Consider the following 17,346-nt stretch of genomic DNA (forward strand, 5'->3'; position numbering starts at 1 on the left):
ATTTCAGGCCTAGACCCTTCTTGACCCAAAACATTGACTGTTTACTCTTTTCCACAGATGCTGCCTAGCCTGCTGAGTTCCTCCAGCATTTTGTGTGTATTGCTCAAGAACAGCTACTTTCCTTCAACCATTTGGTTCTTGAACCAACTGGCACAACCCTAATCACCACAGTTTAGCAACACTATGTCCACTTTGATAACTTTTCACTAAACAGGCTGTGTTTTTCTGCTCTACTTGTTTGCTTTCTTGTAAAGATTGTGTATAGGTTATGTTTCAGTTAAGTTTTTCCTGTGAATGTTGCTTATCTGATGTGATGTACCTGTGATGCTGCTGCAAGAGAGATTTTCATTGTACCTGCGCATAAATGGATTTGTGCAGATAACAAAAAACTTGACTTTGACTTTGAAATGAACAAACAAAAGAATAAGGTGAAGGGTTTCAATTTGAAATGCAGACTGTCCATTTCCCTTCACAGATACTATCTGACTCACTGAGTTTTGCTTTTTGGTTCTTGGTTAAGGAACACCACGAGGATGGCACTTTGCCTACAGCACCAGCAACCCCAAGTTGAATTCCCACCGCTGTCTATAAGGAGTTGCACATTGTCTCTGTGATTTTGTGGACTTCCTCTGGGTGCTTTGGTTTCCTCCCACATTCCGAAGATGTACGGTTTAGAGTGAGTAGGTTATGGGCATGCTGTGTTAGTACCAGAAGCATAGCGACACTTGTGGGCTGCCTCCAACACATCCCTGCACTGTGTTGCTCATCGATACAAGCAATGTATTTCACTCTAAGTTTCGATGTACATGTGACAAATAAAGCTAATCATCATCATCTTCTTCTTCTTCTTCTCCTTCTCTGTTCTCTAAACATTCTCTTTTCCCTCCACTGAGGACATTTACAGCAGCAGGTGCATAAAGAAGGCCTGGAAGATCATCAGGAACACCCCAACCATAAACTGTTTCAGCTTCTTCCATCTGGAAAATGGTACTAAAGCATTACAGCCAGGACCAACAGGCTATGGGACAGCTTCTTTCTGCAAACCATTATACTTATAAATTCACACACCTGTACTTTGCGACAGAGTCATAATACAAAGATTTTTTACTCCCTCACATCGTGGGACGGATGCAAGATTTAAATAAATTCAAATTTCAAAAACAACTCTATATCCTTCCTTTGATTCGGGTCTCTGTTTGATATAGGTCCTGAAGAAGGGTCTCAGCCCGAATCATCGACTGTTTATTCCTTTCCATAGATGCTACCTGATCTGCTGAGTTCCTTCAGAATTTTGTGTGTATTGTTCTGGTTTTTCAGCATCTGCAGAATCTCTTGTGCGTTAGGAAGGTTCAGATGAACCATCCACCTCTGTCCATACATGGCTCCTCTGTAGAGGGAGTTAAATGCACCAGGTTCCTGGGAGTTCACATCATGGGAAACCTCACTTGGTCCCCCAATATCACCTCCCTGAATAAGGAGGCATAGCAGCACCTCCACTTCCTGAGGAGATTGAGGCACACAAGGCTCCCCTCCCCACTCCATCATAACTAAATTTTACAGGAGCACTATTGGGAGCATCCTGACAAGCTGCATCTCCATCTGGTATGGGAGCAGCAGAGCATTGGAATGGAAGTCCCTACAAAGGACCGTGAAAATAGCCAAGAGGATCATAGAGGGTCTCCCTCCATCCATCGGGGACATTTATCAGGAGTGCTGCATACGCAGGGCCCTTAGTATTATCAAGGATCCCACCCATCCATCCAGCATCCTCTTTGACTTTCTACCATCAGGCAGGAGACTCCGAAGAATAAAAACAAGAATGGTCAGGATGAGAAACAATTTCTTCCCTCAGGCATTAAGGCTTCTGAACTCCCTGCCACATCGCATTCGAAGTGTCATCGGATAATTTGTACTGTACCCTATAATATTTAATTTATGCACTTTACTTTGTTTATCAATGCACAATTCATTTGTAGATTTAATTCTTGCCTTCCTCAGTTCATGTGTGTTATGTGTACTACTGTGCTTTACACCCCAGTCCAGAGAAACGTTGTCTCATTTGGTGGAATACATGGTGGAATAAATGACAACAAACTTGACTTGACTTGATTTACTCCTTTTGTTCTATTTCCACAATTCTTCCTTACTAACGTCACACACAAAACTAGTGATAACAGCATTCATTGATAACCCCTGAAGGAAATGGGTATGGTTACGGATCTTCATAAGTACACCTGGGTGTCAGCCACTGCAGAAGTGACACTGCAATTCTACAGAGCAGCAGGGCTCCTGTACTTTCTGTCATCTTGTTACCAAGAAAAGAAAATTAATAATGAGTTTACTATCGTCTTTCATGGGGCTTAAACAACACACCCCTTCCTGTGGCAACCAGGTACATACGACACAGTGGCAGGAGCTGACATTTGAACGACAGAATTTAATTAAATGAGAAAATAGCTGTCCACTCATTAAGTGTGGCAAATAAAACCTGCAGTCAGCCACATACAGCATTTGCCCGACAGCACAAACTCAGAAGCATTCAGACGAGTTTCAGTCTCCACTTAATGATGAAATGTAATGAATGACTCATGAAGCTGCCCCCAAATGGTGAAGAAAAATGAAAAATCCTGTGCCATTTCTGTTTTCCTAATTATGTTTTTTTTTCTTATAAGGTTTTTCTAGTTCACCTGGCACAAATGAACGAGCATAGACAAACATGTGAATGAGATGGCTCCATGCCTTCATCAGTGATCTGAAACTTGCAGACCAGTACATGAAAGTGCCTCAAAGTAATTCATCCCTTATGTGGCCTTTTCAACACCTACAAAATGCTGGAGAAATTCAGTAGGTCAAGCAGGGAATAAAGAGTCGACATTTCGGGCCAAGACCCTTCATCATAACTGGAAAGAAAAGGGAAAAAGCCAAAAGAAGAAGGTGGGGGAGAAAAAGGAGTGCAAGCTGGCAGGTGGTAGGTAAGACCAGGTTAGGGGAAGAGTCGCTGGGTGGGAAGTAGGGATGAAGTAAGAATCTAGGAGGGGATAGATGGAAGAAGTGCGAAGAAGAACGTGGTAAGATTATAGTCCAGTAGCACTTACACCATTGTGATGAAGTGCTCTGAAACGCTGGTGATGAAATTTATGAATTCCTGCCTGAGGAGTGACTTGGATCCATTCCAATTTGCCTACCATCACAACAGGTCGACAGCAAGATCCATTTTATTGGCTCTTCACTCAACTCTGGAACATCTGGAGAATGAAGGTGCATATATCAGTTTGCTCTTCATTGATTACAGCTCTGCATTCAACACTATCATCCCCTCAAAACTAATCAATAAGCTCCAAGACCTCTGGCTCCATAACTCCTTGTGCAACTGGATCCTTGATTTCCTCACTTATTGAGCCCAGTCAGTTCAGATTTGCAACAACATCTCCTCCACAACCTCCATCAGCACTGGTGCACCACAAGGCTGTGTGCTTAGCCTCTTGCTCTATTTGCTTTATACTTATGACTGTGAAGCTAAGAACAACTCCAATGTCATATGTAAGTTTGCTGATGACACCACTGTTTTTTGGCCAAATCAATGGTGGTGGAGCTTATAAAAAGGAGATTGAAAATCTGGCTGAAAGGAAACTAGAGATCTACAAGCCAGTCCTCATAAAGACATCAGAACTGCAGAGGGTCAGCAACTTTAAATTCCTCGGCATCATTATATCAGAGGATCTGTCATGGATCCAGCATGTAGATTCCATTACAAAGAAGGCACGGCAATGCCTCTACTTTCTTCAAAATTTCTACTTTCTTAGAAGTTTGCAAAGGTTCAGCATGTCATCTAAAACTTTGACAAACTTCTATAGATGTGCGGTGGAGAACGTACGGACCTGTTGCATCACAGCCTGGAATGAAAACACCCTTGAAACACCCTACAAAAAGTAGTGGACACAGCACAGGCCATCACAGGTAAAACCTCCCCACTGATGAGCACATCTACAAGGAATGCAGTCACAGGAAAGCAGTATCCATCATCAAGAACCCGAACTATCCAGGCCATGCTCTCCTCTCGCTGCTGCCATCAGGAAGGAGGTACAAGAGCCTTAAGTCCCACACCACCAGGTTCAGGAACAGGTATTACCCCTCAACCATCAGGTTTTTGAACCACAGCAGAAAACTTCACTTAACTTCACTCATCCCAACACTGATCCCACAACCTATGGACTCACTTCCAAGGTTTCTTCAACTCATTAATTATTATTGGTTTTTTTTTTCATTTTGTACTTGCACAAGTTTGTTGTTTTTTGCACATTTGGTGTTATTCCATCTTTATTGTGTGCAGTTTTTGATTGATCCTACTGTGTTTCTTTGTATTTACTATGAATGCCCGCAAGAAAACGAATCTCGGCGTTGTATATGGTGCCATACAGAACTGTGCAAAAGTCTTAGGCACCTTAGAATTTTTATATGGTTTCAGATGATATGGCCTCCACAGTGCCCTGATCTCAACATCATCGAGGCTGCAGAAGAACTGTGCCAAGTTCACCGAGATGCTGGTTTTCTTATAAATCAGCAAAACAGTGTACCTAAGATAGTTGATACAGTTTTAAAGGCAAAGGATGGTCATACCAAATATTGATTTGATTTAGTTTTTACTGCTCTTTATAGTAATTTTTATGCTATTTAGAAACTTTTAATTTCATTATTTTTGGAAGCATCTTCACTTTACAGGTTTTTTTACATGTGCCTAAGACTCTTGCACAGTACTGTATGTGTACTTTTGTAATAAAATTACTTTGAACTTCATCCAGGCAACTTCCTGGTAAATCTCCTCAGCAGCCTCTCTAAAGCTTCCAGATCCTTCCTATAATGAGGCAACACGGGGATAAGGGGACCCCAGAGTAACAGTCAAAAGTACTTAACCAAGTGGTGCAGAGGGTAGGTCAAAGTAAACGTAAACTGGAGAACCCTAGTGATCCTGTGCTTCAAGGCCATCTTCTTTCTCAATCGGCTGATCAAGTTCTCGCTACTGAAAAATCAACTGATGTCAGTATAAGTTTAAAGTAAATTTATTATTAAAGTGCGCTACTGTCACCAAATACTCACAGCCTGGTATGGAAACAGTATCAATCCAGGTTCATGCCGCTGCCTGTAAGGATTTTGTACATTCTCCCTGTGACTGCGTGGGTTTCTTCTGGAAGTTCTGGTTTCCTCCCACAGTCCCAAAATATACCAGTTAGTAGGTTATTTGGTCACTGTAATTTGTCCTGTGATTAGGCTATGGTTGCTGGGTGGCACAACTCAAAGGGCCAGAAGGGCCTATGTTGCACTGTATCTCAATGAGTAAGTAATTAATGAATTGATTAATACTGCCCTAAGATTCATTTTCTTGCAGGCATCCACAGAAAGAATAATAAAATGCAATAGAACCAATGAAAAACCATCCACAAAGATTGACAAGAAATCAACGCCAATTTCCATGATGGCATTCGCGATGCACAGCGAACTTTTATGCTCCCATAACTACAAGTCTGTAATAGCACCTATAGTCTTCTACAAAAGATAGTTCTAGTCATTCACAATTATCTGAGTTAAGAAAGTGCTCATCTCAGTCCCAAAATCAATTATATCAATATTCCAATCAGTATGGATATCCTCAAGATGGGCCTCTCTATATCTCTCTCTCTTCTTGACCTGTGATGTCACCAGAACAATTCACCTCAAAGAAGACTGTCAGTCATTACGTCTTCAGGAATGTTCATACAGCAAATGTTTCCAGTAAACCAGACCAAAAAATGAGCATCACCAGGAAGTTTCAGACCTGATGTATTTTTTAGACAATCTGCAATCGTCATATTGCTTGCTTTGGAGACACGCAGGTACTTTTTCATCGGTAAGATCAATACAATAGCTTTGCAGAGGAAATACTCAAGTCAAAGGTCGGTAAATTTTAAACACAGGAGATTCTGCACATTCTGGAAATCCAGAGCAACACACACAAAATGCTGGAGGAACTCAGCAGGTCAGGCATCATCTATGGAGGGGAATAAAGAGTTGATGTTTTGGGCTGAGGCCCTTCCATTTCTTTCAAGCCCCTGGAGTGCCCTGTATTGCATTGATAATAATTCTCAATCCAGTATGCTGGTTAGAGTTGGTCAACTTATGAAAGGACAATCAAGAACAAGAATTTCTGCAGAGGTTTGCAACAGAGAGGTTTTCCAGGAACCCCAGTTCAATTCTGACTGTCTCTGTTACACGTTCTTTCCATGCTTTTGTGAATTTCCTCACATTCTTTGGGTGCTGTAGTTTCCTTCGAGTCATGGAACACACTAGCCCAGAAACAGGCCCTTCAAACCATCTAGTTTGTGTTAAAATTATTAATCTGCCTAATGCCATCCCAGACCATAGCCCTCCATACCCCGTCCATCCATGTCCCTATCCACGGTTACCTTGAATACTTAAATCGAACCCACATCCACTACTTCCGCTGGCAGCTCGTCCCATACTCTCACCACGCTTCCACACCCAAAGAATATGATGATGAGTTAACTGGTGCCAGCAAATTGCCCTCAGTGTCAGTGAGAGACAACCAGAACAAAGAAGATCTGATAGGCATTTGGGATATAATGAGATACAGGGAAACTGGATCACAATTTGCCTAATCATAAACACAAGAGATTCTGTAGATACTCAAAATCCAGAGTAACACATGGAGGGGGATAAACATTCCAGAAAGTATCAAGAACACTTGATACTTTCATGACTTGATACGAACCACACATCATTCAATCCCTCCAGAGACCACCAAAAGTCAACATAAATTTAATTATTTTAGAACGTACACTCAATGGCTATTTCATTAGGTACTCCCTGAACCTAATAGTAGTAGTCATACTTTATTGATCCCGGGGGAAATTGGTTTTCGTTACAGTTGCACCATAAATAATAAATAGTAATAGAACCATAAATAGTTAAATAGTAATATGTAAATTATGCCAGTAAATTATGAAATAAGTCCAGGACCAGCCTATCGGCTCAGGGTGTCTGACCCTCCAAGGGAGGAGTTGTAAAGTTTGATGGCCACAGGCAGGAATGACTTCCTATGACGCTCTGTGCTGCATCTCGGAGGAATGAGTCTCTGGCTGAATGTACTCCTGTGCCCACCCAGTACATTATGTAGTGGATGGGAGACATTGACCAAGATGGCATGCAACTTAGACAGCATCCTCCTTTCAGACACCACCGTGAGAGAGTTCGAAAAGAGGATGCTGTCTAAGTTGCATGCCATCTTGGTCAATGTCTCCCATCCACTACATAATGTACTGGGTGGGCACAGGAGTACATTCAGCCAGAGACTCATTCCTCCGAGATGCAGCACAGAGCGTCATAGGAAGTCATTCCTGCCTGTGGCCATCAAACTTTACAACTCCTCCCTTGGAGGGTCAGACACCCTGAGCCGATAGGCTGGTCCTGGACTTATTTCATAATTTCCTGGCATAATTTACATATTACTATTTAATATTACTATCTAATAAAGAGGTTACAGTGTGTATGCTTGTGGTCTTCTGCTGCTGTAGTCCCTCCACTTCAAGTTTCAATTGTGGTGTATTCAGAGATGCTCCTCTGCACCTCGCTGCTGTAACATGTGGTTATTTGAGTTACTGTCAATTTCCTGTCATCTTGAACCAGTCTGGCCATGCTCCTCTGACCTCTCTTATTAACGAGGCATTTTTATCCAGAGAACTACCAATCACTGGACTTTTTTTTTGTTTTTCACACCATTCTTTGTAAACTCTGGAAAATGTTCTGTATGAAAATATCAGAAGATCAGCAGGTTTTGGAAATACTCAAACCACCAATAATCATTCTACGGTCAAAGCCACTTTCTTCCCCATTCTGACGTTTGGTCTGAATGACAAATGAACTTCTTGACCATGTCTGCATGCTTTTATGCATTAAGCTGCTGCCACATGATTGGCTGATTAGATATTTGCATTAACGAACAGGTGTACAGGTGTACCTAATAAAATGGCCACTGAGTGTATAAACTGCTAGTAACATTGGAAGTGGGATCTGTGGAAAAAGTAGTCAGCAATTCTGAAATATTGTTGCATTGTAATAGCCCCTAATGGAAAACATTGGGTAAAGATTACAAATGTAGATGGTTACGTTAATTATCTCACAATTTATGTTACTAGCTGCTACAGCCAAGGGTAAAATTTAAATTCATTAGAGTATTTATTTCATGAAAACTAGAAAAACTTATCTTGCTGTAAAAAGGAACAAGTGTTGCATTTATATTGTACCGGATTATCATGTACTTCACACACATTAACGACTTTACACTTCAGTGACTGGTTTCGCTAGCCATTTTAAACACATCAAGGCCCTTTGCCAGATGTTTTATGATGCTGCTTTCTTAGCAACAGCCCAAGAAGCCTGCCTTAGCTTATCTTACAGTTTACCGCATTAAAGGTGCAATATAAATGCAAATTATTGTTTTTGCTGCGCTAACTGTGGGGTGGGGGAAGGAAAGGAACAGAGGGAGAGAAAGAGGAATAATTTGTTTAAAAAATGAACACTTGGGTTTGCTTAACTGCCAACCTGCAATAGCAGCACTTATCATTGTTCAGAGGCACAGATGTGGACAAGAAGTGTCTTATAAGCTTTCTAAAATACTCTCCCCAGTCCAAACACTGAATAAATCATCTACAACTCCCCATGGATTAGCATGTGCTGACACATCAGGCCATAAACAATGAGCTTTCACAGCGTTTTTATGAATTACAGCATTTTTTTATGCTGAATTATAGTCTAGCGCATCATAGGTCCACCCCCTTTGAACTCTAAACGTCCTTTTGCTTGTCTATGCGCAAGGTTTGAAAAATAAGGAGAGCTAAAGAATGAGCAATGTTTGAAGTATTAAAGTTTTATCTGGAATGCTGATGTTTCTGCACAAAGAAGGTAAGAGAATTATTCGAAATTAGAATAGAGAAATCTAATTAGTATGATAAAAGAATAGAAAAAATATCCCATTGATCAGAATTTTAATTAATTAAGCATTACCATCAAAATAAAGTTGTCAGATGATACAAAGACTAATTAATTTGGGATAATTAATGCAAGGAGACTGTCAAAGGATAATAGAATCTATCCAGGATAAAATATATATGCACTAATTTAGTAAGCACAGATACAGGCATAAATGTTCATTTACATTAAATAGTAAATACTATTGAAAAAAATCTGTGGTGTTTAGTGCATTTTCAGCACTTAATCTAATTTTCTGTTCACCAGGATTCCTCAAAGTCTGCACTATTTTAATACTTTCAAAGTAACATCAACCACCTTCAGAGTATCAGCTATGAACAGAATACATTGTCATAAGAGAAGCCCTTGATGAGGCTGCACTTGGAGTATTGTGTACAGTTTTGGTCACCCTGTTATAGTAAAGTCATTGTCAAGATGGAGAGGGTGCAAAGAGATTTAGGAGGATGCTACCTGGATTCGAAGGCCTGACTTATAGGGAGTGGTTGGCTACACTAGATCTTTATTCCCTGGAGCACAGAAAAATGAAGGATGACCTCATAGAGGTTTATGAAATCATGAGGAAGAGAGTCATATAATCATAGAATACTACAGCGCAAGAACAAGCACTCTGGCCCATCTAGTCTGTGCCAAGTTAATAATCTGCCTAGTACCATCGACCTGCACGTGGACCATAGTCCTCCACACTCCTTCTACCCATTCACCTATCTGAATTTCTCTTAAATGTTAAAATCAAACCTGAATCCACCACTTCTGCTGGCAGCTCATTCCACACTCTCATCACCCTCAAAGAAGTTTCCCCTCATGTTCTCCTTAAACTTTTCACCTTTCACCCTTAACCCATAACTCAAGGAAACTAACCCAAGTGCTGTCTATGAAGTTGCTCTTGTAGCTATCTTTCTGAATTTGTTAATGCAAGTTACATGAAGAATAAAGTTTCCCGTCATAATTTTATATATCAAATCTCCCCTCATTCTTCTATGCTCCAGGGAATACTGTCCTAACCTATTCAATCTTTCCCCATAGCTCAGGTCCCTCAGACCTGGCAGCATCCTTGTAAATTTTCTTTGCACTCTTTCAATCCTAGTGATATCTTTCCTGTGGGTAGGTGACCAGAATTGCACAGAATACTCCAAATTAGACTTCAACAATGTCTTAAACAACTTCAACATAACATCTCATTTCCTGTACTCAATATTTTGATTTATGAAGACTAATGTGTCAAAAGCTCTCTTTACAACCCTATCTACCTGTTAAGCCACTTTCAATGGATTAAGGATCTGTATTCCCAGATCCCTCTGTTCTACAACACTCCTTAGTGCCAGACCATTCATTGTGTAAGTCCTACCCTTTTTGTCCTCCCAATGTGCAACACCTCACATTTGTCTGCATTAAATTCCATCTACCGTTTATCAACCAATTTTTCCAGCTGGACCAGATCCTGCTGCAAGCTTTGGTAGCCTTCTTCGCTGTCCACTATGCCCCCAGTCTTCGTGCATCTACAAATTTGCTAATCCAGGTTATTACATTATCATTCAGATTGTTGATATAGATGACAAACAGCAATGGACCCAGCACCAATCCCTGTGGCACACCATTAGTCACAGGCCTACAGTCATAGAGGCAGCCATCTACCACCACTCCCCGGCTTCTTCCACGAAGCCAATGTCTAATCCAGTTTACTACCTCATCTTAAATGCCAACAGACTGAACCATCTTGACCAGCGCACCCCCCCCCCCCCACAATCCTGGACCTTATCAAAGGCCTTGCTAAAGTATAGATATGGTGGGGGGACACAGCCTTCTCCCCAGGGTTGGGGAGTCTAAAACTAGAGGGCACAGACACAAGATAGGAGAAGAGAGATTTAAAAGAGATCTGAGAGGTAACTTCTTCATAGTACGTAAGTACCTGGAATGAGCTGCCAGAGGAAGTGGGTACAATTCAAGGTGGGTATAATTGTAACATTTAAGAGGCAATTGGATGGGTATATGGAGGGGAAGAAGCTTGCAAATATTGGACTTATGGATTGGTTGTGAACACATTGGGTGTTTAAGAGTCTTCTTTTTTAATGGGTTCTATTGGGTTTCTTTTTTTTGCAGCTGCATGTAAGAGCACAGATCTCAAGGTTGTATATGATATGCATATTTTGATAATAAATGGATTTTGAACTTTGGAGGCTTTTGGGCCGAACACGAGCAACTGAGACTAGAGGGAGGATGCTATTAGCATGAGCCAGTTGAGCCGAAGAACTTGCTTCTGTACTGTACTACTCTATAAACCTACCACCCTATGGAATTGGAGGTAATGTCCTGACAAGAACTGTGAATTGGTTATTGGGCACAAAACAAAGAGAGGGAATAATCAGATCAGACTTAGGTTGGCAGGTCATGTCTAGAGATGTACTGCTGGGATGGGAGTTTGGGCCTAGTTTTTCGCAACTAAATCAATAGCTCAGCTGAAGGGAACCATGTGTTATATCTCTAAATTTGCCGGTGTTGTTAAGGTCAGGTGGGATTGTAAGGAAGGCACAGAATGCAAAGAGGTTTCAACAAGATATAGCCTCTTCTTCCTACCCTATAAGCATGACAGAAAAACACAATCCAGAAATCTATTTTAAATAGCAATAAACCAGTTAAAAAAATAGAGATTAGTTTATTTGTCACTTGTACATTTGGTTCCTTAAGGCTGTTATAGCCACGGATGGTAATGGGGACAAGCTCCCACTACCTATTAAAGGGTCCCAATGCCATGTGTTTCAATTAGCCTCTGACAACCAAGTCTGGCTCCTGGCCTTCACATGTGGTTTAGCTGCTAAGCCCAGCGAAACCATTTCTACTGACAGGAGAAGGGGCAAAGGTGGGTTACTAGTGCCTTAACATCAGTTGCTTTGGACAGATGGGGCTCGTCAGCCCATACTGGCAGCTCATCTAGGAGAAGGAAAACTCTGATTTTAAATCTCCACTGCCTTGTGGCTATACCCACTCATGGGAAAGGCCTCGGGAGTAAACCCTGAGGAAAATATCCAGACCTCAAGGCCCTGAGCCAGTCCTACATTGAGTTCAACACTGACTGGCAATCCTGTGATGTCTCTGCCCTTCCTTTGGGTTCATCAGATGCATGGAGAGGGGAGCCTGCTACATGGGCAACAGCTTGCTCTCCAGATTGTGCTGCCTAGCCTTGTGTATCTAGACAGCAGGATACAACATCCATGGTTGTCCCAGACCAATGGAGACCTCTTCATCAAAAAATATATCATTTTGCATCAGATCAAATCAGTGAGGACAGCCATCAAGTGTTGAAAGCTTCCAGCACTACATAGCATGCCTACAACTTACTAACCCTAAACCATACACGTCTGGAATGTGGAAAGAAACTGGAGCACCTGGAGGAAAAACACACACATACACACACACACACACACACACACACACACACACGCACGCGGAGAACGTACAAACTCCTTACAGGCAGCAGCGGGTACTGAACCGCGATCAATGATCACTGCAAACCAATGTGCCAACTACACTATCTAAGTAATTCACCATTACTAACTATTCCACTGAGCCAATAAGACTAACCAGAGCTTTGTGCAAATCCTTAACCTGGATTCTTTGATTTAGGTATCGGCAAGTTTGGTGGTCACCGTTTGGAGTATCAATATCAGGTGCAGAAAGAGTTGTGAAAGAATGGGGTAATCCACACTTCCATCCAGTACCTGAACAGTTGTCTCTTTACATCCATATACATAATAATTTTCTTGAATATCAGTGAGAGAAATGAAGGACGTCCTAGAACAATCATGATTTATAAATATGAAACCCCCTGGTTTCCTTGGCTGCGCAGGTCTAGGGAAGACAACCTCCAGCCCCACCAAACTCGTGAGATTGAGGTGCTCTCCCACCCCAAACCCATTTGTGTGGATGCTATGTAATTTGCTACCCTGTTGCAAACTAGTGCCACAAAATAACCCACAGTACACTGCATACAATTTAAAGATTATATTTATGAATCTTAATTTGACTAAAGGATTAGTAAAGAAAAGAACAAAAAAAAAAGAAAATGACCCATCTTAATGAAACAGGCAAACGTGCACAAGTTGGAGCTCAAAGTTTCTCCATAGTCACCGATCCTCAATCGATCTCACCCCCGTCTTCACTGAATCATTGTCCCGCTCCAGGTCGAATCCTACGACCTCTTCTCTCCTGCGTCTTCCCTCTTCATCTCCTCTCAAGCAAAAGCCCCAGGCCCAACCTTAGTGTCCCTCACCAATGAAATCTCTCCTTAATTCAACCATCCTAACTGGATGGTACACATTTCTCCTCATCTCTTATCTTCAACAATAACCCAAACAAGCTGAAAACAGAACAGACTGCTGTTATAGAACTGCTAAATAAATACATACAGCATAACAGTAAAAATATGAACCAGGGCATTACAAATATTTTGAAAATGTTTCCAATTTAACTCTCAATCCATTATTTACTTTATTAGGTACACCTGTACACCTAAAATGCTGGAGGAACTCAGCAGGTCAGGCAGCATCCATAGATATTAATAAGCAGTCAACGTTTCAGGCCGAGACCCTTCAGTAGTCCCGATGATCCTCATGACTCAATAGTCAGAGGAACACACAGGAGATTCCATGGTTGTGAACCAGACACCCGAATGGAATATTGCCTCCCAGGACCAGGGTCAGGGACATCTGGGATTGCGTCCACAGCATTTTAGAGAGGGAGGGAGAGCAACCCCAATGACATAGAAAGGAAAAGCATTGAGGTCCTGAAGAGAGAATTTAGAGAGCTCAGCAGAAAACTGAGAAGCAGGACCTCCAGGATAGTAATTTCTGGATTGCTAGTTGTGCCATGTGCTACTAAGGGTAGATGATTTGGCTGAAAAATGCATGACTGAGAAGCTGGTGCAGGGGGCAGGGCTTCAGGTTTTTGGATCATTGGGATCTCTTCTAGAGGAGGTATGACCTGTACAAGAGGGATGGGTTGCACCTGAACCCGAGGGGACCAATATTCTTGCAGGCAGGTTTGTTAGAGCTGTTGGGGAGGGTTTAAGCTAATTTGGCAGGGGTGTAGGAACTGGAATGAAGTAGGACAGATGGTAAAAAAGCAAAGATAACGTGCAGTCAGACTGCCAGAAAGGGTAGGCAGATGATGGAACAAATTTGCAGCCAGCAGGGTGTGTATCAGTGGTGCATTAAGAATGTAGAATAAAAAAAGGGTAGCAAATACAGCACTCAAAGTGTTTATCTCAATGCATGGAGTATATGAAATAAGGTCGATGATCTTGTTGCAATATTACAAATTGTCAGGTATGATGCTGTGGCCATCACTGAATCAAGGCTGAAGGATGGTTGTAGCTGGGAGCTGAATGTCCAAGGTTACACATTGTATTGGAGGGATAGGAAGGTGGGCAGAGGGGGTGGTGTGGCTCTGCTGGTAAAGAATGGCATCAAATCAGTAGAAAGATGGATTGGAAGACATTGAATTCTTGTGGGTTGAGATAAGAAAATGCACAGGTAAAAGGACCCTTATGGTAGTTATATACAGGCCTCCCAACTGTAGCTGGGATGTAATCCACAGATTACAACACGAAATAGAAAAGGTGTGTCAAAAAGGCAATGTTATGATAGTCATGGGAGATTTTTACATGCAGGTCTATTGGGAGATCGGCTTGGTAATAGATCTCAAGAGAGTGAGTTTGTTGAATGCCTACTAGATGGCTTTTTAGAGCAGCTTGTCATTGAGCTTACTTGGGGATCAGCTATACTGTTATATAATGAACTACAGGCAATTAGGGAGCTTAAGGTAAGAGAGCCCTTAGGAGCCAGTGATTACAATATGATTGAGTTCAATTTGAAATTTGATAAGGAGAAAGTAAAGTCTGACATAAAGGTATTTCAGTGGAGTAAAGGAAATTACAGTGGTATGAGAGAGGAGTTAGCCAAAGTAAATTGGAAGGAGCTGCTGGCAGAGATGACAGCAGAACAGCAATGGCGTGAGTTTCTGGGAAATATGAGGAAGGTGCAGAACAGATGTAAACAAAGAAACACTCAAATGGCAAAATAGTACAACTGTGGCTGACAAGGGAAGTCAAAGCTAATGTAAAAACAAAAGATAGGGCATACAGCAAAGCAACAATTAGCCAGAAGACAGAAGAGTGGAAAGCTTTTAAAAACCTACAGAGAGCAACTAAAAGAATCTTTCGAAGAGAAAAGATGAATTATGAAAGCAAGCTAGCAAATAATATCAAAGTGGATAGTAAAAGCTTTTTCAAGTATTTAAAAAATAAAAGAGAGATAAGAATGCTAGAAAATGAGGCCAGAGATATAATAATAGGGGACAAGGAGATAGCAGATGAACTAAATGATTTTGCATCAGTCTTCACTATGGAAGACACCAACAGTGTGCCAGATGTTATAGTGTGTGAAGAAAGAGGAGTGAGTGCAGTTACTCTGTGTAACTGTGAAACTGTGTGAAGAAAGAGTGAGTGAGTGCAAGGAAAAAGGTGCTCAAAAGCTGAAAGACCTCAGGGTACATAAGTTACCCGGGCCAGATGAACTGCACCCTAGGGCTCTGAAACAGGTAGCATTAGATGATTGTGGAGGCATTAGCAATGATCTTTCAAAAATCATTGGACTCTGGCATGGTACCAGAGGACTAGAAAAGTGCAAATGTCATTCCACTCTTTAAGAAAGGAAGAAGGCAGCAGAAAGGAAACTATAGACCAGTTAGCCTGACCTCAGTGGTAGGGAAGATGTTGGAGTCAATTATTAAGGATGAGGTGATGGAGTACTTGGTGACACAGGACAAGATAGGACAAAGTTAGCATGGTTTCCTTAAAGGAAAATCATGCCTGATGAACCTGTTGGAATTCCTTGAGGAAATTACAAGTAGAATAGGTAAAGGAGATGCAGTGGTTGTCGTATATTTGGATTTTCAGAAGGCCTTTTACAAGGTGCCTCACATGAGACCGCTTACCAAGTTAAGAACCCATGGTATTACAGGAAAGTTACTAACATGGTTAGAGCATTGGCAGCATTAGGAGGCAGCGGGTGGGAATAAAAGGACCCTTGTCTGGTTAGCTGCCAATGACTAGTGATGTTCCATAGGGGTCAGTGTTGGAACCATTCTTTTTATGCTGCATATCAATGATTTAGATGATGGAATAGATGGCTTTGCTGCCAAATTTGCAGATGATATGAAGATTGGTGGAGGGGCAGGTAGTATTGAGGAAACAGGTAGGCTGCAGAAGGATTTAGACAGATTAGGAGAATGGGCAAGAAAGTGGCAAATGAAATACAATGTTGGAAAATGCATGGTTATGCACTTTGGTAGTACAAATAAATATGCAGATTATTTTCTAAACGGGGAGAAAATCCAGAAGTCTGAGATGCAAAGGGACTTCGAAATCCCTTACACCCTAAAGGTTAACTTGCAGGTTGAGTCAGTGGTGAGGAAGGCAAATGTAATGTTAGCATTCATTTCAAGAAATCTTAAATTTAAGAGCAGGGATGTGATGCTGAGGCTTTATACGGCTCTGGTGAAGCCTCACCTTGAGTATTCTGAACAGTTTTGGGTTTCTCATCTGAGAAAACATGTGCTGGCATTGCAGAGGGTCCAGAGGTGATTCACAAGGATGAAATCCGGGAATGAAAGGGTCCTCATACAAGAAACGCTTGATGGCTCTGGATCTGTACTTGCTGGAACTTAGAAGGATGAGAGGGGGATCTCATTGAAACCCTTCGAATGTTGTAAGGCCTAGACAGAGTAGATGTGGAAAGGATGTTTCCCATGGTAGGAGGGTCTAGGACAATAGGGCACAGCTTCAAGATAGAGGGGTGTCCATTTAAAACAGATGCGGAGAAATTTCTTAAGGTCATTGGGTGCATTTAAGGCAGAAGTCGATAGGTTCTTGATTGGACACACTATCAAAGGTTACAGGGAGAAGACCGAGGAATGGGGTTGAGGAGGGGGGAAAAAAGGATCAGCCATGATTGAATGACAGAGCAGTCTCGATGGGCCAAATGGCTTAATTCTGTTTCTTTGTCTTATGGTCTTATAAAAGCATGCAGACGTGGTCAAGAGGTTAATTTGTCATTCATACCAAACATTAGAATGGGGAAGAAATGTAATCTGACTGACTTTGACCATGGAATAATTGCTAATGCCAGATGGGATGGTTTGAGAATTTTTGAAACTACTGATCTCCTGGGATTGTCACACACAAGTCTCTAAAGTTCACGGACAATGATGCGAAAAACAAAAAAACATCCAGTGAGCGGCAATTCAGTGGGCATA

The 17,346-nt window shown here is 41.6% G+C and overlaps 1 protein-coding gene across 4 annotated transcripts in view; it reads right to left on the reverse strand.

Moving 5' to 3' along the window:
• The window catches only part of LOC134357131 (MICOS complex subunit mic25-like), an 814,525-nt gene that overhangs the window by 608,370 nt on the left and 188,809 nt on the right, over window positions 1-17,346 (reverse strand). The window lies entirely within an intron of this gene.

Source organism: Mobula hypostoma, chromosome 15 (genome assembly GCF_963921235.1).
Source record: "Mobula hypostoma chromosome 15, sMobHyp1.1, whole genome shotgun sequence".
Classification (NCBI taxonomy): Eukaryota; Metazoa; Chordata; class Chondrichthyes; order Myliobatiformes; family Myliobatidae; genus Mobula; species Mobula hypostoma.